At 41.1% G+C, this 23,195-nt stretch overlaps 3 pseudogenes; all 3 read right to left on the reverse strand.

The window, feature by feature from the left end:
• The window catches only part of LOC129674856 (U2 small nuclear ribonucleoprotein B''-like), a 605-nt pseudogene extending 196 nt beyond the window's left edge, over positions 1–409 (reverse strand).
• Positions 410–7,236: 6,827 nt separating this feature from the next.
• On the reverse strand, positions 7,237–8,360 carry LOC129674838 (actin, cytoplasmic 1-like; annotated as a pseudogene).
• A 2,915-nt stretch (positions 8,361–11,275) lies between these two features.
• LOC129674840 (L-lactate dehydrogenase A chain-like) lies at positions 11,276–12,260 on the reverse strand (annotated as a pseudogene).
• Positions 12,261–23,195: the final 10,935 nt, after the last annotated feature.

Genomic DNA, 23,195 nt, shown 5'->3' on the forward strand with positions numbered 1-23,195 from the left:
TATCTATCTATCTATCTATCTATCTATCTATCTATCTATCTATCTATTTTTAATTTTTTAATTTTTAATTTTGCAGCTGCTGCCTATTCCATGGTTTTAGGCTCTAGCTTTCATCTCTTCCTTCTCAGCAAAAGTGCCACAAATTTGAGATATTATATTAGAATCTGTTTTTGCATACTGAATTCTCTCAAAGCATTTGTGGATGAGCCCAGTTCCTTCAATATGACAAATCCTCCGCCCCCCCCATTTTCATGGTTATCAAAGCTACAATACCTACCACATGTCCAAACTGAGAAAACAGGGCATTCAGGGATCACGTCAAATCTTCTTCTCTCTCTCTCTCTTTTTTTTTTTAAATTTTGTTATTCATATTGTTGATATAAATTGTGTGATTTGGCCTGATATCCATGTTTGGGTAAAACCCTTCAAATAGCCTGAAATCTGCACCATCCACTTGAAGCCAAAAGAATTTATTTATTTTCTGTGCGTGTGTGCCCCTATATGGGGGCATATACGTGCCCTAGTGCATGTGTAAAGGTCATGGAACAACTTGGGGGAGTTAGAGTCTCTACATCCACTAAGTGAATCTTGGGTATCAAGATGGAGTGGTCAAGACTTGGTGGCAAGTGCCTTTACCCTCTGAACCATCTCACCAGCCCTAGGCTTTCTTCTCAATTTCAAGACCTGCTGTTGTAAATAAAAGGTGTCAGGCTAAATATGTTTATTATTAGCCCTATAATTATTACAGTGATGTTACCTAACCCGCTATCATAATTAATAAGACACAGATACCTGCTAGGTTTTATAGTTGCCTTATTTAACTTGGGTTGGGCAGATATTCCACGTACACTGTCTCATATCTTCCAGCCCCCATTCCATGCCATCTACCTTAACCATTCCTATCTAGCTACTTACCATCCTTAATCTCAAATATGTTATCTGGTTTGCTTCCTTCTCCATACCATTCTTGGAGTCCTTGCTCATGGCCCATGTAGTTTTCTCTTTACCTAATCCAGGGCAGCTTCCTCCTTCTTTCTCTCTTCCCATTTGTCTCCTTCCCATGATTCTCTCTGTCCTCCATTCCCAAGAACCTTGGCCAAGCCTACCTCATTCTGCCCTGCCCAGGTTTAGGCCTTCTAATTAGCTAATCAGGAATGATTCCTTAGGCAAGGTTAAATAGCAACACTTGGGGTATATGGCAGTTTGCTCATAAACAGTAAGAATTTTGGGGGGGTGGTGGCAAGCAATTAACAAATACAAAGCACCAGACCATACTCCAACACTTTGCTGCCTCATTGTTTGATATTAAATCTATATGGCTTCTGAATAGTTATGAAGTTTCCGTTCAAAGCGTCTCCCTACGTTTAAAAATATTTGGGTTGTCTCTGAATCATGTTATGTAATTTGTAATTTGGGTTCAATGCAGCTATGTTTACATATGTCTATATGCTTACATTTGTATGTGATTTTTTTATAACCTTTCACCAAATATAACTCTTTCAAATATTTGATTTTAGGGTATTTTTACTCTGTAGGCATTGTCTAATTTCGAGGTGAATGTTTTGGTATTTCATTTTATTTTATTCTGCAGTGCTAGGGATCAAACTCAAAGCTTTGAGAATGTTCAACAATAACTCTGCCACTGAGCTACAACCCCAGTCCTACTATTTTAAATTGCCTTTATTTTTTAGCTGATGACATAAGAACATAAAGACAGGGCAATAAATTTGAGAGAGAGTTGGGATGGGGTGGGAGGAGTTGGAGGGGATGGGTTGGAAATAATGTAAATACAGTACTTGTGCATGGAAATCTTTAAAAAAACTAACTACTAAATGAAAAGAACATAAGGATTGTACATATAAATGAAGTAAGATGTGATGCTTTGACAGAGGAATACATTGTATGAATTTAGAATCATGGCAACCATACCTGTCTCCTCAAACATGAATAATTTTGTGTGGTAAAATGTACAGATCCTGCTTCTTTGTGCAATGTGTCGTTTATTATTGTTCAGTAGGGGAGTTTCTTTTAAAAACCCTGGTGACCCAGCAATTTCACAGAGCAGTCACTCTTCCTGCAATTGTCATAGACAGTATAAAACAATGGAGCGCCAGTAGCACAATAGGTTAGCCTGCAGTACTTGTACGGAGTATAAAATATCAAGGCACGTGAGGACTGCACTTGAGCAACTGGAGTTGCAGAATTACCAGCTGGCTTGAGAATTGTGCATCCCCATCACCTTGCCTTTTATCCTAGGTAAGCACTATTTCTCCCATTAGCTAGCCTTTGAGCTCAAGGAGGTAATTTCTTTAGGTTCTGTCTAAATTACCTGGCATTGTGTTGAAGAAGTTGGCTTTGGCTGTCTTCAAACACTGAGTATTTATGCCGCTTTTCCCCTCCACATTGGGCAGATGCCTAACACAAGAACCACAGAAGCTTGAAGCAAGTAGGTTTTTCCATTTTCCACTGCTGCTGGTCCCTCTGCCTGGGATCAGAATGGAGATGAGGGTACTAGGTGAGACCTTCAGCTGAGAACCGACCTGGGCCACATAATAATTTGTGACTTAACCTCTTCACTACGTGGGTTTCTTGGCATGCTTTCAAGGTAAGAGTCAAAGTGAGTCTACACCTTTTTTTTTTCTTGGCTAGGGATGCCAGCTCACTTCCTTCTGTAGAGAGTCTTTGTGTCTCTTTCAGCTTGTTACATTCTTTTCTGGAGTCCTTCTTTCTCCAACCCATGATTGGAGATAAGACTCCAATCCACGTCTTATGATTCCTACTGTCTTGTTTTCAGTTTATGTTGATGTTTGTGTCAGATATGAAAACCTCACAAGAACTCCAGCACATTGTGCAGTTGTAGAGCATCATGATTCTTGGCTGTTGAATGTGCATGGCCTGTGCTTTGTGGAGTATAATTGACAATAATACAGAAAATACATTCTATCAGCCATGGGAACAGTATAGAAAGCAGCTTATAAATTCAGATCTTTTTCACTCCTGTCTTCTAGGAATCCAGAGATGAGACAGAAGCTAAGAGCTTACTTAGAGAGCCTTTTCCAGCCTTATGCTCAAAGCTGCTATTACTTCTCCAGTAATGTTTCATTGCTACTATAATAAATTATCACCAATGCAGTGACTTAAAACAACAAAAAGCTATTATCTATAGTTTATTCAGAAGCTCCTCTGGATGAAAGTAGGCATCTCTGTCTTCAGTGCAAGCAACTTCTCTATCTCTAAATATAAAGTAGCATACCCCAAATGAGGGTACTTCTTTCAGCCCTGAAATACCTGGGCCTAAATGACAGCAGAATTTCAGGAGTAAAGCCAACTAAATGTATTAGCTTAGACATGTTTGCTGTTAGAGGTCCTCCAGCAGAATCAATGCCTTAATCAATTTGTCTCAAAGGTCAGTTGCAAATGATATAAAAGTTTTACAGTATCCCATGTAATTTAGTTAAAAAGTTTTTCTTTTTAATTCATTTACATTTTCCATTTGGATTGTATCTGAAAATCTTGGCTTGGTGTAGATTTTCTAATTGTAGATAATAAAACAAGCACAAAAGTACTACAATCCTCCCTACAGTTCTATAAACAGTCTAGTAGCATACTTTGGGAAACATCTGCATGTGAACTCATACTGACACTCTAGGCAGTATGGAAGAATATAGGGGACATTTCCACTTGTCTGTGACATGAAGAGTATAAAGAGACAATTTTCAAAGGCTTTCAAATCACATTTACTCACCTGCCTCCATCTTTGCACAGTCTGCCCTCTATCACATTTTAATCCTACCTGTACAACCCTTCCACTTGTATTCTGTGTTATGTTCCTATTCATTCCTTCTACTCCACCACCCCACCAACCCTGTCACCAACATATAATTAAAATTTTTCCCTCTTACTGGACAATTTCCCTTAACATATAAATATGTTGTTATTTCTTCCACTGTAAAAAAAGAAAAGTCTTTGGGCCCAACTTCGACCTTTAACCAGTGCACTCATTTCCTGGCTCCTCTCTATAATCAAGTTCCTTGAAAGGCCTGTGTATGTTTGACAGCTCCAATTTTTCCTCTTTTCTTTTACTCTCTTAAATACAATCTAGGTTAGCTATTACTGGAACTGCTGTACCTAAAAGCTTTTGTCAGGACTACCTTCAATAATCCTCTCCCATGACTTAACAGAAGTCTCCCCATCACACTCTTCTGTGATTTTTGAAATAAAAATAAATTAGATAGGGTCTTACTACATAGCCCTGGGTGGCCTGAAACTTGCTGTGTGGATTAAGGTCACCTTAAACTCACAAAGATCTGCCTGGATTTGTCTCCTGGGTCCTGGGATTGGAGATGTACATTGCCATACCTGACTATGGCTTCTCTTGATCACAGTCTCTATGGTTTTCACTTCATCTATTCAAACTTTATATGTTGGAGTTCTCTAAGGCTCAGGACTCAGAACTCATATATCATTATTTCTCTTTGGAAGTCTCATCCAATCCCATAGCTTTAAGTACCATCTCTGTGTTGATGATATCATAACATGCAGGCCCCCATCCAGACATTTGTTCTGAATTCCAGATTTATATATCCACCTGCTTAGTGGCGGTCTTAAAGATTGTGGTAGACAGAATTCTAATATAGGCTCTTTGATGTTTACCCTTTTGCATTTGTGCCCTGCACAATTATTTTTCCTTTAGTGAAAATGGACACATATCCTACCACTTGGGGATTAGATTATTAATATTGCACAAGTGAAGACATGTTTAAAAGCTAAAAATATTATTGGCATATGGAGTGAAGAATTGTTACTATTTTGGTAGAATTCCTAGCATTTGGCCCTCTATGCATGAGAACAAGGATTATAGTTGTATCAGTGTGATCTCAATCTCATGACATATACTGTTCATTACATTCTTCATTTCCTTATTAACAAAGTGTTAGAGGTGTTTTATTATGTTGTTAAATGCATATAGGAGTGTTGTAGGATATTAATATTTATTATTAATTTATCTTTTAGTTAATCAGTGGTTATTCCTAAACCAGCTGTATACCCAGATCACCACACAGAGACTAGGATTTATTTAATTAACCTAGAGCACAATGCTGGGCAATAGTTACTCCGTCCTAAACCTCCAAGCCTACATAGTCTCTTCCCATTCAGCTTGCCCACATTATACTTGCTTTTAGTCATATCTTAGGTCTGGTTCATTTTTCCTCCTGGTTCAAGTCCTGTCCTACCAATCTCTCCTCTCCTACTCATTTCATTCACTTCTTTCTCTTCCCCTCCGGACCATGATGTCCCACACTATTCTCTCCATTGCACAACATTGGCTGGTTGTTTTATTGTTTACACAAACATGAGACAGGTGTGATGCTCATCACAGTGCAATGTCTGGATTGAAATCAGATAGTGGGATAGAGAAATCAACATTTAAATGAACAAGGGTAAATTGTATACATTCCACAAGAACATTATACCAACATAGGAGATATTCTTCTTCAGAAAGACTTTGATTGTCAGTGTAGGAGCCTTTTCTGTTCTCCCTAGTCCCCAGTACTTTCTTGTTTCACCACAGTCCTTGTTGTCTTGACCCCCAAGACAAGACACTTGCTTGTTTTCTGGCTTTGTGATTTCTCACAGGCAGCTGGCTCAGTGAGGACACAGCCAAGTCATTACACTTTCAAAGGTTTACTTAATTTATTTATTTATTTGTGTATGCATGTGTCTTTGTGTGTATGTGCACATGCCTATGGAGGCCAGAAAAAGGCAGCAGATTTTCAGGAGCTCAAGTTACAGATAAGCCGCCCAAGGTGGGTGCTGCGAACTAAAGCTGGTTCCTCTGGAAAATCAGCAAGTGTATTTAATTGTTAGGCCATCTCTCCAGCCCCTTCAGACTATGTCTAGATTTCCAGACAAGAGTCGAAGTAAGTGTTTGCTGAATGGGTGACAGGAGGAATGATTTACATCTATGATTTTCAAGGTGTGGCCTTCAGGTCAGTAGTGTATCCATTACCAGCAAGGGTGAGGCGGGTTTCTTCTTGGGAGTCGCCTCTACACGTTGAATAAGAAACTCTGGAGATTGGGCCTAGAAAAAAAATGAAATTCTCCGGTGATACTTAAGCATATGAAAATGTGTAAACCAGCCAGCTCAGTCACAGACTTCACAGCCTGAAGAAAAACAGTGTTGGACCTGAGGTCTGGGTGAAAGATCAACTGGGATCATTCTCAGCAGGTAAGCAAGGACAGGATTCTGTCATCTCACTACAATTGAGGTGCGCAGTAAGACCCTTGTTGAAGAAAATCCATCTATGTTCCAGTAGTTGGTCCTGCACTCATGCATGTTCTGGCACTTCCTGGTCTCTTTTTAAAGAGAGCACTTGAATTTTGGAGGAAATAGTGGGGATGGGAATAAGGGTGTGTCTCAAGGTTTCTATTGCTGTGCCAAAACACTATGACCAAAAGCAACTTTTCAGGGAAACGGTTTATTTCATTTGTAGTCCATCATCCAAGGAAGTAAATGCAAGAACCTGGAGGCAGGAAGTAAAGCAGAGACCACAAAGGAACACCACTTACTGGCTTGCTTCTCATGGCTTGTTCAGCCTGAGTTCTATTTTTTTGTAAGGTGTGCACTTTTATTAAAAGGTCTCAAGGCAGTGTACAGATGACCCCTGGCTGCCTTAACACCTCAATCCACTCCCTAGGAGACCAAAACCTTCATACATCAAGTTGGGGGGACAAAAAAAAGGGCCACGATGGCTGACCATTCAAAAATTAAAACACAAAAGTAAAGAAGTATAAAGGCAGAAGATTTAAAAAAATTGCAGTACATAACTTACACAGAAGCAATGCTGGCACCTCGTCAGTGTGGACTCAGGGCATGGACTTGGCCATCCTCCTTTCAGGAGTGAAGGTGGCTTTTGGGAGGATAAGGAACTTCCTGTAGTAATATCTCATGGATACTTGGAATGACTATAAAAAATGAACAATCAAAGTCCTCAGACACATTGTAGAACTTTGGGAGATGCTTGCTCCAACTGACTGCTGTCGCCTTCATTGTTCCAGTTTTTAAATCCTGAGTCAAAAGCGCCAAAACAAAAAACCTTAAAAAAAGAAATCAAAGAAGTAAAACAAAAACAAATAAAGCCATGTCAATGCTATTTATTTATTTATTTATTTTTCTCGCGCAAGTTAGGTTTTCTCAAAGAAATGATGTAAAACGCAGCCCTGTTAACAGTCCACCTAGAAGCACTTGTGGTGAACGATGGAGGGGCCAGAATCATGGTACTCCTGCTGGCTGATTCACATCTGCAGGAAGGTGGACAGTGAGGCCAAGATGGAGCCACTGATCTACAGAGTACTTGGGCTCAGGAGGAACAATGATCTTGATCTTCATGGTGCTAGGAGAGAGAGTAGTGATCTGCTTCTGTATCTGGTCTGCAATGCCTGGGTACATGGTAGTACCACCAGACAGCACTGTGTTGGCATAGAGGTCTTTGCGGATGTCGATGTCACACTTCATGATGGAACTGAATGTAGTTTCATGTCTGCCACAGGATTCCATACCCAAGAAAGAAGGCTGGAAGAGAGCCTCGGGGCACGGAACCGCTCATTGCCAATAGTGATGACCTGGCCACCAGGCAGCTCGTAGCTCTTCTCCAAGGAGGAAGAGGATGCAGCAGTGGCCATCTCTTACTCAAAGTCCAGGGCAACATAGCACAGCTTCTCTTTGATATCACACACGATTTCCCTCTCAGCTGTGGTGGTGAAGCTGTAGCCATGCTCGGGCAGGATCTTCATGAGGTAGTCTGTCAGGTCCCGGCCAGCCAGGTCCAGATGTAGGATGGCATGAGGGAGTGCGTAGCACTCATAAATAGGCACAGTGTGGGTGACCCCATCTCCAGAGTCCATCACAATGCCAAGGGTACGACCAGGGGCATACAAGGACAGCCAGCATGGATGGCTACGTACATGGCTGGGGTGTTGAAAGTCTCAAACATGATCTGGGTCATCTTTTCACGGTTGGCCTTGGGGTTCAGGGGAGCCTCGGTGAGCAGCAGAGGGTGCTCCTCGGGGGCCACACGCAGCTTATTGTAGAAGGTGTGGTGCAAGATCTTCTCCATATCATCCCAGTTGGTGACGCTGCTGTGTTCAATGGGGTACTTCAAGGTCAGGATGCCTCTCTTGCTCTGGGCCTCATCACCCACGTAGAAGTCCTTCTGACCCATACCCACCATCACACCCTGGTACCTTGGGCGGCCCACGATGGAGGGGAAGATGGCCCGGAAAGCATCGTTGCCCGTGAAGCTGGCTTTGCACATGCCGGAGCCTTTGTAGGCAATGAGCACAGTGATATCATCATCCATGGCAAACTAGTGGCGGCTGTGGAGTGGCAGCAGAGGAGCTGGGACAAGATCACTCGCAGATAGACATGGACTCGACCGTCTCACCCTGATTTCTTATAGCACCCAGGACCACAGTGGTCACCACAGTGACCTTAGTTCTCTCACATCAATCAAGAATGGAGAAAATACCCCACACTTTGCCCATAGCCCAATCTGGTGGGGACTTTTTTTCAACAGGGGTTTCATCTTCCCAAACGACTCTAGCATGTATCAAATTCACCTAAATCTGGAAATCAGGGAGGAATTGGAGAGGAGGGAATGGGGATGGACTTGATTAGAACACATTATATGTATGTATGAAATTCTAAATCAGCTTAAGAAATAGCTCAGCACCTTCAGAGTCTTGTCTTCTGACTTAAAGTCAATAAATGTACATATGGAGAACTCCAGGCTGATGTGTTGAAGGTGATAAGCAACTGACTGAAATCTACTTCTTCACTCTATTTAGGAGATTCTTCATTGTTAGTCACACAAGGCCCTCACTGATTCTAACATGGAGGGAAAGCATCTTCCAATCACTGCTTTCAAGTTGTTACTATGGGCACCATTTTTAATTATCTGGGACAAATTACATGACCCAGCCCTCTGCCACCCCTGATTGTCCCATCAGGAAATAGACACGGTCAAATGAGAGCTCAAGAAATACTTTTAGATTTAATTAAGGTGCTCAATATAAAGCTAACTTAGAGTTAATCCACTGGGAAATTATCTGGAGTGAGCCTGACCCAGTGAAGTGAATGAATCATACCTCTTTTTAAAAGGGAGACAGATACTTGAAATTATCTTTATGAGACCCAATAATATGTGTACACAGGGTATATATAACAATAAAACAACTGTTCTCTTTTCTTAGCCTTAAAGAAACAAGCTTCCAGGAGTTCTACAGCTATTAACAACCATGTAAGTGTGAAAGGAGACTGCTTCGTAGTACTATTCACCATCTGCTATAATATATCTAGATCTAATTTGTGAATTGTCTGCTTCATTCTGCTCCCTAATCCCTATGGGTAGAGATTTTCATCTGTTTTGTTCATTGACAAATCCCTTAGTGCTTTAAACAGTGACTGTTACATAATAAGTAGTAATAAATATTTGTCACATAAAGAAGTACATGAATTTGATTTTTTGAATTTTCTATGTTCCCTATAACCAATTCCCCTCACTATTAATATTCCTTTACCTATGTCCATAAATTCATTGCAATGTGGGTTTACACTCCTTTTTAAAAAAGTAAACCTTTATTACATATTTATTTCCAAAAAGGACAGAAAGATGGGTTAAATATTCTAATTCTTTGTATTATTACAGAAAATGCTCACAATCACTTCATATAAACTGTACTGGGATTCTTTTGGCCAAGTGTGATAGTGTATATGTGCATTTTCAACATTAACAAGACTGAGAAGGGTCTCAAGTTTGAGGCCAGCCTGGGCAACAGTTAAGATTCTGTTTCAAAAAAAAAAAAAAAAACAAAACACACACACACAAACCAGTTTTTTCATAAGTTATCAGAATATCTGGAGTAAATGAATCATTTCTAAATAACCTACAAGCCCAAAGGTTAACAATAGCCAGTAACAACCTAAGATGAAACTGTCGGTCTGGAATATTTTTCTGAGTCTTCCCACGTAGCTCAGGCTGGCTAGAAACTCATGATCCTGCCTTTGCCTCCCACTTGCTAGAATTACAAGCATACGCCACCTCCTCTGGTCAGTCAGTGGGGGCTGTTTCATTACCTCCAAAGAACCTCTCACATGGCTGTCACCTACTTGTCATAAACAGGCCACAGCCTTTTTGTAATTCTACTTCATTCATGGCTTATATCTACCTTATAAGAAGCCAGTCCCTTTACCCTTCAATTCATTTAGATGCAATAGACACAGGAACTCTTAACTGAGCTCACAAGTTGGTTTTCAAAGCAACTATTTATCTTTGATAAATATTTCAGCAACAAAAGTTCCTAGATTGGAGTATATGAAATTATCAGTTATAAACAACCACCATACTACTTGAAAGATTTTGTGCTAGACATTATGGGCTGTTCAGTCGATCTGCTGTAACCACCTGATACAGCACAGCCAGACTAGTTTGGTACGCATGATAAGCCTGTGTTCTGTCTGAGAAAGTTCCTGTCACACCTCATAGGCCTGTGCTAGTGTAGTAATGCTAAAGTAGAAAGGCCATGTCAAAAAGGCCATGTAGCCCATACATTGCCTTCTTCAGCCTAGGCCAGAAATAAGTACCCAAATGTGACATTTGAGATATCCTTTTCCTGGAGACAACATAAAGCCACAGCACACCCTGGACAGCGAAGACAAGGAAGGGAAGGCTGCAGTTAGGCCACCAACAGGGGAGAGGGTGCAGTGTTTTTTTTTTTGTTTTTTTTTTTCATAGTTCAAGGCTTATTTGGTATTTTCATTGGCATGGCACTTGGGTAGTTGGTTGCATCATCCATATGAAGATCTTATTTTACATAATATTGTCATATACACTAAGACACATATAATACACTAAAAAATATCCTTTAAAACATTTATGCACAAGATACGCATAATAGACTTATACACTGGAGCCAGGTTATGGCTAATTGGGAACTTGCTGGCCTAGGCATGTCTGGGGAGGGTGCGCAGCACAGTGACACACCAGGCTCTGAGAATCATACACAATTGGCAGTGTGTCTCGGAGACAGCGGACTGTCACACTAACCAGGTTACCAAAACACAAGTACCACTTAGCATCAGGGTTGAGCTGTGGGAATTGAGGTTTTTCCCCAGAACACCTGCACACAGTAGCACTAATCACAGCTCAGAAAAGGAGGAGTGTGTCGTCTCTATAGAAACCCTGCTGCAGCCTGGACAGTAGGACCTGGGGAGACTTCAGAACTGCAGCTCTTTCTGTATCCCTCAGAGTGTGTCTGCACTCTAGTTCAGGCGAGCCTCCTCTTAAGGAGAAAGAGTCACCTTTACAACATCTGAGATTCTATTTTGTCCAAGACATGGGACACTGAGGAAGACAGCATCCTTGATCCCGTAGAGACCCTTAATCATGGTGGGAATGAGGTTCACTGCCTAAGTCTTCATTATGCTCTCAACCAAGAGAGGCCATTGGCCCAAGATGTATAATTTTTCAGTCTGATCACTTCATAGACACTGTCAACCACCTGCTTGTGAACTGCCTTCCACTGCTCCTTGTCTGCATCCATGCCCAGTTCTGGGTTCATATTCTTCAGGGAGACACTGGTAACATTCACACCATTCCACATGGGCACACTAGAGTCTCCATGCTCCCCTAGGACCCACCCACGGCAGCTTAGTGGGTGAACTCCCAGCCTTTCTTCCATCAGGTAATGGAACTGAGAGGAATTCAGATTGCAGCCACTTCCAATGACTCAGTTTTGGGGAAAGCCATTTATTTTCCAAGCCATGTAGGTCAAGATATCCACTGTGTTGACAACAATGAGCAGCTTGCAGTTTGGACTTTTACTTCACAGTATTAGGAATGATGAACATGAAGATGTATACGTTTTGGTGGACCAGACTGAGTCAGCTCTCTGTCTCTTGCTGACGGGCTCTGTCTGTGATAATGACCAGCTTGGAGTTTGCAGTCATACTGTAGACTTTTCTGGAGACAATTTTTGGTGTTCTAAGGGAAAGGCTGCCATGCTGGAGATCATCTCTCCCTTCAGTTTGTCTTCCACGATGTCAACAAGGGCAAGCTCATCTGCCAAGTCCCTCATTCAGATACTGATGGCACAAGCCACGCCAACAGCACCAACCCCAACCACTGTAATCTTGTTCTGGAGGAGGGAGGCTGCACTTCCTGAAGAAGATTCACAATCAGCTGATCTTTGATGGTTGCCATCTTGGAGTTTGAACCTTTAAGACCACTATTGCATGATGTGGGGCCTCGGGCATACAGCAACGTGGTCAGGGCTCTGTGATAGTGGCTCCAGCACACCTGGAGGGTACAGTTTTACAGGCAGGTTAATCTTGTCTGGGGGCATGAACCCTGTGTCCCTAAGGGTCCTGAAGGCAGTATGACCATTGGTTTGGATTACCAGATGGGTTATACTGCCATTGCTGAGGACAGGCAGAGGCAACCTTTCAGGGGAAACTGCAGGGCTCTGCAAATGATATAGCGGATGACATTAGCATGGCATATGAAGATCTCATAGCTGTACTCCTCCTACTTGGCATCAGTTTGTTGCATGTAGTTCCTGAAGGCAGCTTCAATCCCGGTTCCATCTTCATATAGAGCCTGTGGCTTCCAGTGAGAGGCAGGTGGATCCAGTTCAATGGGGGCACACCTTCCAGTAGTAAGTCTGTGCTGAACTTTCGAGACAACTGGCAGGTGCTTATTGATGATGTCTGTGGTCTCTACGACACGGATCATAGAGGAATGAATAAATTTATTAAACTTTAATCCCACCCTTGCAAGTCAGAGCCTTGGCCATCTCAACCCACACCAGGGCGTGGGGTGGCTCACTTGAGGTAGTAGGCCACCCTAAGCCATCCTGATGCCCCACAACCATGGTGACCCACTGCTGCCCCTCCCCCTTTGCAGTAGCTGGAAATTCTAAAAGTCCACGAACCCTCCAAGAGCTATGTTTAGAAGCCAATTAAGTACATAGCAGCAAGTGGTTCCCTGGCAGTTCCCCTTCCCAACTCAGTGCAGCCAGCCCCTCCTTCCTGCCCTGGGGCTGTAGAGGCAGGAGACAGAATGGCCAGGACTCCTCCTCAGCAACCCCTCAGTGGAAGCTGCCCAAGGTGCTACTTCCTGTCTTAGCCTATGGGAACCAGACACCTTTCCTGCCTCAAAATGCCTACTGCTGCCACCATGGGAGCTGTCCATGATAATGACAGCCTTTCCTGCTTTCCTGATTCGGTCTACTGCCTTCACAGTGAACTCTTTGAACATTTTGGACTCTTTGTATACTGTATAACCACCTCAAGGCAGAAAAAGAAGCTAGATCTCTGCTTAAGGAAGCTCCAGCAGCCCAGGCCACCATCCCCACCCCAGACCTCTGTAACTCTCATCTCCAGTCCCTCAGTAGTACACATCCCACATTATGCAAATTTGAGGTGAAAAGACTAGGAAAAAAAAAAGAAACATCGATTCTTGAGCAGGAAAACTGACCAATCCCTAGAAAGCTCTGCCCTAAGAATTCCTATATAAAGGCTGTGTCTGCACCAGTTTCCCACTGCTTTCTCCCTGGAGCAGAGTCAGCCAGTCCTGGATTTACCCCTCCTCTCTGGATTTGTCCCTTAAATAAATCTTTTAAGTGATTTATTTAAAAGATCACTGGCTGCTGTGACTCACTCATTGGAGGAAGAAGAAGAGAAGAAAGAAAAAAAAAAACAGAGAATGAGCAGAGCTTAGGCTCCTAGGCTCCTCAGCTCATCAGGGTTCGGGTAACCCTCCCCTGGGAACTGTAACGTCTTTGTTGAGGAGACCTCCAAAATTAAAAAGCTCTTCTGAGACTCAAGAGAATCTCTGAACTGTGACCCCTGTAAAATTAAAATAAAAAGAGCTTATGCTTCCAGCATGCAGTGGCACACAACATACATTACCATTCCAAAAGGGAGAAAAGGGAATATAATGAGGAAACATTGGACCAAAGGTAGACTGAAAACCAGCTGGGAAAACTCCAAGCTGTGCATTTCTGTGTCTGATGTCAAAGTACTCTTCAGATCTCCAACTCCTTTCAGCTTTGTTGACTGTAACACAGTTGTATCTCTTAGGCTGGTTCCACACCCTGTTAGTAGCTCTCCTTGACAGGTATCCCATGACTTGTATTTCCAACATCTTGTGGTGTCCAAGTCAATCAGGATTTACTTTCACAGTGTCATACAATGGTCTCCCTGGGCCTTCATGCAGGGACACTCCTGATACATACCTGACCTCAGTGGATTTCCTTAGTCTTGAAGAGAGATTCCATAACCCCTTTCTTCTATTCTTGACTCTAAAGTCAGAATTATGTGGCCAAAGCTGTCAAGTTCTGCTGCTTGTTGAGCCTGGAACATGGTCCCCTTCTTCAATTACATCTGCATCAACTTTCTGTTTTTTAAAGAGTTTCCATCACTGTTTAATCTTTTCTTTAATTTCTTTTTACAAACTGGAAGCTTAGATGAGTATGCTCTTGCCCTGAGGTAACCATTCCCTTTATTCTATTTACCATTAAGATTTTCTTTAAACTTATCTCCACGATCCCTGGACTTAGGTCCATTATACTTCCTGGTACTCCATTTCTCTTCAAACTGTACATTTTGTATTTTTCCTTGCTCAGTTTGCTTCTGAAAGACTCCCGGTAGAGCCTCTCTAGACGGGGAGACCCCGCTTCCCAAGGAACAGCAAAACCAGCCTTCGGATGCAAGCCGCAAGAGGTTTATTTCGATACACGGGTACCCGGGGCGACAAAGCCTTTCGGAAGACTTGCGCGCCATCTGCGGGGAAAGCTGGGCTTTTTATAGGGTTTTAGAGCAGAAGCGCGGGTACAGAAGCGAGAAGCATGGTTACAGGGAGCTGATTGGTACATTTAAATGAGACCACAATTTGAGTCAGAGTTTGGCAGGGACACCAGAATTCCAGGAACTGGGTGGTCGAGACGGTCATGATGACCCCTTAACTTGGGCTGCCACATGTTGTTTTCCTTAGGACTCCTATCTCAGCTGGAACAGTCTCACAGATATCCCATGAGGGTGATTAACACAAGCTGTTTTTAGCTCGACTGGGGCAGCCTGACCGCAGATATGACACAGCTGGGTTTCTCAGTAATTTTCCAGTTCCCCAGTTAGCCTACAGAGTTTCTCAAAACAGTGGTGTCCCACAAAATGGCGTTAGCTATGTTTAACTTAGGGTGAGGCGGGGGTCTTTCACTTCTTTTCATTATAGATATACATAAGAGTGACCACTAATAATCTATGTGACACAGTCAATACTAGACTGTCTTGAAATCTCCTCTGTCAATACTAATTTAGCATCAGGATTTTTTTTTTTTGGACAAGGGCAGAAAACAGCTACATTTTTTACCAAAATGAGAACCATCTGTAGGTCATTCACTAATATTCTTCACCTCTGAAAACTCTTGATCTGGGTCATCATAGTCTACATTGCTCTCAGTACCACTGTCTTCCATACTCTTACTAATATTATCCACTAAGCCCTGCTTGAAGCATTCAACTGATTTCCTAATCTAAAGTACACATTCCACCAACAACTGGTATAGTCAAGCCTGTTTCAGCCATGCCTTACTCCCTGATAACAACTACTCTCTTAGTCGATGACTTTTGTTGTGAAGAGACATCATGACCAAGGCAAAGCTTATAAAAGAAAACATTTATTTGGGGCTTGCTTAATTTTTAGGAGTTTAGTCCATTATCGTGGTGAGTATAGCAGCACACAGGCGGACATGGTTCTGAGAAGTAACTTAGAGTTTTATATCTTGGTCTGCAGGCACTAGGAAGAGAGAGTCATGGGGCCTGAATTGGGGTTTTGAAATCTCAAAGCCTACTTCTAGTGACACACTTCCCCCAACAAGGCCACATCTACTAATCCTTTCAAATAATGCCACTAGCTAAGCATTTAAATATATGAACCTATGGGGGCTAGTCTTATTCAAACCACCACAGTGATACTTGAAGTGATTGCAGCACATTCTGTGGTATGTCAGACATTTCAGGATGTCACCATATTCTTTGACAGAACACATCAAGGAAGACAATCCCCCTAAATAAGAAACATGAAGTATAAGAAAATAGTTTTGCTGAGATTTCCTTCTCAGACTTCCCACTCTGGCTTTTTCTCTGGGCAGACATTGATGTCAGCTATATGACTTTTCACTCACAGTAAGAACACTACTAATATAGCAAAGAGTCACATTATTCCAATATGACAGGATGAAGGGCAGACACACAGGGAATTGCCTCTGTGGCTTAGTTCTAGTTGCACATCTTAGTGTCTAAAGCAGCAACAGTCCAACTTCTTTTTCCAAACTCTTCTTTGGTTCTGCTGTGTGCCTATTTGGGAACTGAATGTTGCATAACTTTTCCTCGGGATTAGTGAGGAACTCTCAAAAATGATATACCAAAAGATTGCTGCCCCCTCCCCCTAAAAAGCAAAACCAAGGGTGGGGTTCTGGGTATTAGAACCTGAAAGTTATCATTCATGTTGGTTTGGGGACTAAATGGACTTGAATAGAAAGTTGGCAGCTGTGTGTACAACTCTGAGGCCAAGTTTCCTCTCTGGAGATTGAGACTATTACCTGTAATCATAAGTTTGGTAGGCCCAAAATCAGGAATGCATTTTTTATGCCAAGAAACAGTTACTTGTATAAAGATGATATCAAATTATATGTATTGCTCTGTAACCTACTATCTGGGCAAAAACCAGTTTTGTATATTTTACCTCAGATAACTGATCCTTTATATTCTATAGGATAAATTCCCAAAGTTAGTTGACTCTAGTGTTACTTGCTTTCAATTAAAATAGGAATGGAGAGATGGATCACTGGTCAAGAGCACTTACTGTCTTATAAAGGACCTGGATTCAGTTCCTAGGACCCACATGGCAGCTCACAACCACCTGAAACTTCAGTTTCAGGGAATCAGATGACATCTTCTGGCACAAGACATATGTGTAGGCAAAACATTGATATACATAAAATGAAAACTAATAAATTAAAAAAATTGTCATATTATTTTCTAAAATGGTTGGCACAATTCATACCCCTAACTTGTGTGTGTGTGTGTGTTAGCCAGTAATAGATTAATTTTTTGTTAGTTTCCTGAGGGAAATGGTACTGCCTTTTCGTGAACAAAGTTGAACATCTTTCCCCATGTACACTAATTTGTATGTCTTCTTTGTGGATTGCCATTTTCTAATCTTTTTGAATCTTTTTTACTATTATCATTTTGTTGCTTTTGATCATAAAGAGTGACTATTAATGGGTGTGAGTTCCCTTCTGGAGGTGATAAAGGGTTTTTAGATTGGATTATAATATGTTTGAGTGTTCCCCCTAAGTGTTCATGTGTGAGGTGTATGGTTAGTTGGTGATATGCAAAGTGGTAGAACATTTAAGAGGCAGAGCTTGGTGGGAGGGCTTCCTTATATTTAATTTTTATTATATTTAATTATGTGTATGTATGTGTGCCTGTGTGGGCACGTGTGTGCAGTTTCCCATGGAGGTCAGAGGCATTGGATTACCCTGGTACTAGAGTTAGATGTAGTTATGACCTGTCTAATGGGTTCCAACAAGTGAACTCAGGTCTTTGGGTAAAGCAGAAAGTCTTCTTAACCACTGAGCCATCTCTCCACCTCCCTGGTAGGAAGTTTTTGGATCAAGGTTGTTCTTTTGAGATCATAAGTTAGTTCTTACTGTAGGATTGTTATATCAGCAGTGAGCCTGGACCCCATCCAGATCTTTGGTTTCCTGTTTAAAGATGTGATCCTACATATACGCTTCTACCATTGTGATATGATATGATCTTTTTTAAGTCCTTATCAAATTAAACGGTGTTGCCTGATTTTTGGACATTTACCCTCCAAATCCTCTTGAACTACAAAATCCTCTTTTTGTCAAAAGAAGCTTGCCTCTGGCAGTTCATTATAACAATGCAAAATAGGATCGCACATTGGGATAGGTCCTCAATGCTGTAAATATATGAAAATCTTTTGGATTTTTACACCTTAAAGAGAAACTTTATGAGATGTAAGTAAGGTATGTCCCAGAAAGCCTAAAAATGTAAAACGGCAGCAACAACAAACACAAACAAACAAAACCATTTAAAAGTGATTTTTGATGTCTGCATAAAATTCTCTTTTGTGAACTGTCATATTTTATGTAATCCTCTAAATTGTTTCTAATTATTACCAAATTTTCTCTCTTTAAAAAAATATGACAAATATGGCTGGATATATAGCTTAGTGGTTAAGAGCTCTTGCTGCTCTTCTAAAGGAGTCAAGTTTGATTCCCAACCCCACATGGCAGCTCACAACTGTCTGTAACTCCAGTTACAGGGACTTGATGCCCTTGGCACCAGGTACACATGTGCATAGACATACATGCAAACAAAATACAGATAAACATAGAAAAATAACTTTCCTGAGTGGTGGTGCACAAATTTAACTTTAGCACTCAGGAGGCAAAGGCAAGTGTATCTTTGTGAGTTTGAGGCCAATCTAGTCTACAGAGTGAGTTTCAGAACAGCCAGGGTTACGTAGAGAGACCGTGTGCCAAAAACAAAACAAAACAAAACAAAACAAAACAAAACAAAACAAAACAAAATTGACAGATAGCTTTGGCCATAGGTTTCTGCATTGTTATAAGAAACATTCTTGCACTAAAAATTACTGATGGAAATGATGCCTTTTAGAGGGAGAGTTATGATAGCTAATTAAAAATATGAAAATAGTTGACAGCGGTTCCACATTACTCTGAATATTTGGGGGATTTTCATGTTTAGTTCAGAATAGCACATTCAGCACTGCAAAACTGTTTCTGACCTACCCCTTCCAACTCTGGTGACACCAAGTGCCACCATAGGTGATGGCTGAGACAATTTTCTTGTCCCATCACACAGACACTTAAAGTGCACTCTCTTTGTCACCAGTTGTTTAATGGTTATGCACTGATTGCTAGAAAAACAAGATGAGAACTTAAATTGCTTTCCCTGGCTCAAATCCTTGGGGAATAGGGATTAATTTTAGTGCATCTTTTTTTTTTTTTTCTAAAAGCAAAAAGCAGTGCCTATATGGTTTCATCTGCTACAATTCATGCCACCTTCCCTTCCTGCTAACATATGCTAGAATAGTACAATACGAAAGGTAATAATGATGTGCACTATTGGCTGGTAAACTGAAGACTTTCTTTGGACAGAAAAGAACGTGTCTTCTTGGTTTATTGTGCTAAAACTGAGAAAGGATTATAAAGGAAAGAATTCCTGTGTCCTAGCTGATATCTAGACTCACCCCCAAACCAAAGCCATATTACATTATGAGATGTTTAACTGTAGCTGGGCAAATTGATTGATGAATGTTGAATGACTCTTTTCCAGGACACTGACAACATTTCAGAGGAGAGGTTCTGTATTGGGGTGTGTGTGTGTGTGTGTGTGTGTGTGTGTGTGTGTGTGTGTGTGTTAGACTGGTTTTTAGACCGGTATGATGGTTCATATCTGTACTGTCAGCATTCTGGGAAGTCAAGACAGGAGGATTGCTGTGAATTCTAGATCAACCAACCTGGGATATAGAGTGAGACCTCTTTTCAAAACAACAACAACAAAAAAAGGAGAAAACCCTTTCATGTAAGCCTTAGAGAGGCCTTTAGAAACCAGGTAGAGGTGAAAAACTGAGCTAGGCAATACGCTCTATATGATCTGTGCAAGCCATGTAATAGGTGAATGGAGTGGCAGAGCTGAAACCCAGGATTCTTTTTATTTTTTGAGAAAGGGTTTCACCATGTAGCTGGCCTTGAACTCCTGATCCTCCTGCTTGAACATCTTATATGCTGGATTACAGATATGTGCTACCATACCTTGCTCATGCTATTATGGTTCTAAACACAATAGTGATAGAAATCGTCCATTAATTAGTATAGTATGGATTACTTTGAATTTAAGATCAGAGGAGAAAAAGTGAGTGGTATCAGAAATACATTATGATTTTGGATAATTTAAGTTAGATTCTTAAGACCAACACAAACACATACATTTGACTATACAGTTATTTTGTATTTATTATAAGTCACAGAATCATACATAGCGGATTTCGTGGTACGTAAAGTATACCTTGATAAAAACCATTAAATTATACACCTATCGTTTTTCTCTCCAAATACTCATAATTTGGCTACGTGAAATTATGTGCATTGGTAATCTGCTGATATTTATGCATGCATTAAGATGAGTGAGAACAAATACACATGTTAATCATCTTGAGAGTTTTCTTAGCTCAGAGAAGCTACTGGGCTCTGGGGAGACTGATGGAGCTAAAATGTCATCGTCACAAGGGAGGTAACTATTGATTTCACTGACAAACCCTGTAATTATGGAACACAATGCTTAGTTACATTAATTAGAAGGGAGTGAGAGAGTGGAACTGGAGGCCCTGCTGCAAAAGAGAGAGAAGAGACTGATCTTATGTAAGGTGTGGCAGGAGCTTGCAGGGAGTGGAGAGGCAGAAAAGAAGCTGAAAAGGAGATTGGAGGTTGCAAGCAGTTTTTAGTTCTCCATGAAAATGGCTTAAAATGTACTGCCTTGGGTTGCATGTAGGGTCCATGAACTCACATGTGATATAAAAATTATTTATAGAGTGCCAAATGCTAAACAACTAAAATATTGTAAGAGAAAATACCAGAACCTCAAAATTCAAAAGGTACCAAGAAATGATGAAAAGGGAAAGTTGGTGGGCAGTAACTCTCCTCTGCACCTTTGCCATCCACTTGCTTCAGAGGAGCATCCACTAAGTCAGTGTTTTGTGTATACCTCCAGAAACAGTCCACTACCGTATGCATATATAGACATTGATGCAATTTTGTATATCTGTGTGCACTTCACAAGTTATAGGATGCTGCTCACAGTGTTCTTTAAATCTCTATTTGTTTTCTTTTAACATGATGGCTTAGAAGACACTCATCAGCTCATATTGATCTGCTTCATGTCAAACATATATTTTGCTTGTAAGTACTGCAATTTATTTAAGAAATCCCTTTTGAGGCTCATTTATTTTGTTCCCATGGCATCTTGTTTACCTTCTTAGAGGTCAGTAAACAGGAAAATGTCAGTATCAGTGCGAAGATTGTAGACATTCTTTTTTTTATGAGCATGTCAGTTTATTTTCATTTTTATTCTAGTAAGCATACTTGTCTTCATATTTTCCCCAGACAATAAAAAAGACTGTATTTTGATGACACAAGAAAGAGCTGTATGAAAATCCAAGTGCAATTCTCTTTTAAAGAGCTTATTTGACTGCCAAGCAGATTGGAACAGTGGTTTCTCGGTATTCTAAGTCCACTGAGGGAAGGGATCCAAGCATTGACAAATAGTAGAAGATTGTGCTAAGATTTCACGGTCTGGCATCAAGGGACTTGCAGTGCAGTCTCAGTTTTATTGCTCGCTTACCTTGGTGAGTCATACCTAGAGAGGTGCAGGTCTTCCTTGTGTGTTATGTAAGGGCAGAGCTATCTAACTCATAAAGCCGTTATGAAGACTGTGAGTTAAGAGAGTCAGTAATATGCTTGATGAATGTTAATAGTAAATATGGCCCTAAAGGACAGAAACAAAAGGCCAGAATGCTTAGAGTATCAATAACACACTCCTGAGTGTAGCCTCTAACCTGAAAAGTAAACAATGGGCTCCTTCTGTGTTAGGTTGTTAGTGATCCAGACTGTAACACAGGGCAAGATAGCTCTTTTTGAAAAATGTTTCTGTAGTTGCACAATTAAAGCTTTCATCATGAATGGTAGGATAGCACATAGATGGTCTTTGTAAACAAATACCCCCTTTCCTTTTTAAAATATTATTTTTTTTATTTTTTTAACTTTTATTAATAACACTTTATTCACTTTGTATCCCCCCATAGAGCCCTCTCTCTTACCCTCCTAATCCCATCTTCCCTCTTCTTTCTTCACGAATGCCCTTCCCCAAGTCCACTGATAGGGGAGGTCCTCCTCTCCTTCCTTCTGATCTTAGTCTATCAGATCTCATCAGGAGTGGCTGCATTGTCATCCTCTGTGGCCTGGTATTTTTATTTAATGTGTATTGGTGTTTTTTCTGCATTTATGTCTGGGTAAGTGTATCGGATCCTCTGGAACTAGAGTTAGAGACAGTTGTGAGCTGCCATGTGTGGGTGCTGGGAATTGAAACTGGGTCCCCTGGAAGAGCACCCAGTGCTCTCAACTGCTGAGCCATCCCTTCAGCCTTTATCTTTTTCCTTTTTATACTTCTCAACATTACAACTTACAGGCCAAGAATATAAACCTTATGAGCACAGGAGAGAGTTTCATTTTAAGGGAAGGAATTCTCTTTGTTTAGGCATGTCAATAAAGTTCAGAGGGTATCTTTTAGAAATTTTTGGCATTTGGCATTTCATTTTGAGGAGACCTAGGACCAATACTAGAAAAGAAAATCAGTCAGGCCCCTAGAAGACAAGATAATGGAAGAATGAGGGGCACTAAAGTGTTGACAGATGTAAGATCCTCAGAGGGTCATCTATGTCTATATAGGTATACATACATACACACACACCTATATCACATACACACAGTCAATTCCTCTTTCTTTCTTGGACAATTCAGGCCTAAAGCCATTAGATGAGGCAGATCAAGAAAATCACTCACACTGGACAGTGGTGAGGGCAGGGGCAGTCAGCTAGATTGGAATGTCAGAGACCAAGCAGAGAAGGGTGTTTTGTTGCAGGTGCCTGCTAGGAGGAGTTAAGAATCAAGCTGGTTGATGAAGGCATCCGTGTGGAATAACAGTCTAGTAAGCACATTGACAAAGACAGCTCCGTGGCCTGCATTCTCAGAGCCTGAGTGAGTCAAGGAGGGCATCTGTATGCGGAAGTGGTAATATGGAGAGTCAAAGCCTGAACAGACTGGGGAGGAAATCCGTGTAGGGGAGCAGTAGGTATACAGAATCAGAGGCTTCAAGCAGGAGATGGAAGATTAGTTCCTATATTAGTTTACCTACAGTTATCAAAACTTGCTATCTTTAAATAAGGCACATTTATTATCTCAGTGTGTGTGTGTGTGTGTGTGTGTGTGTGTGTGTGTGTGTAGAATCTGTGTACAGTTTACCAAAG

This window comes from Psammomys obesus, unplaced genomic scaffold (assembly GCF_907164565.1).
Source record: "Psammomys obesus unplaced genomic scaffold, mPsaObe1.curated_primary_1811, whole genome shotgun sequence".
NCBI lineage: Eukaryota > Metazoa > Chordata > Mammalia > Rodentia > Muridae > Psammomys > Psammomys obesus.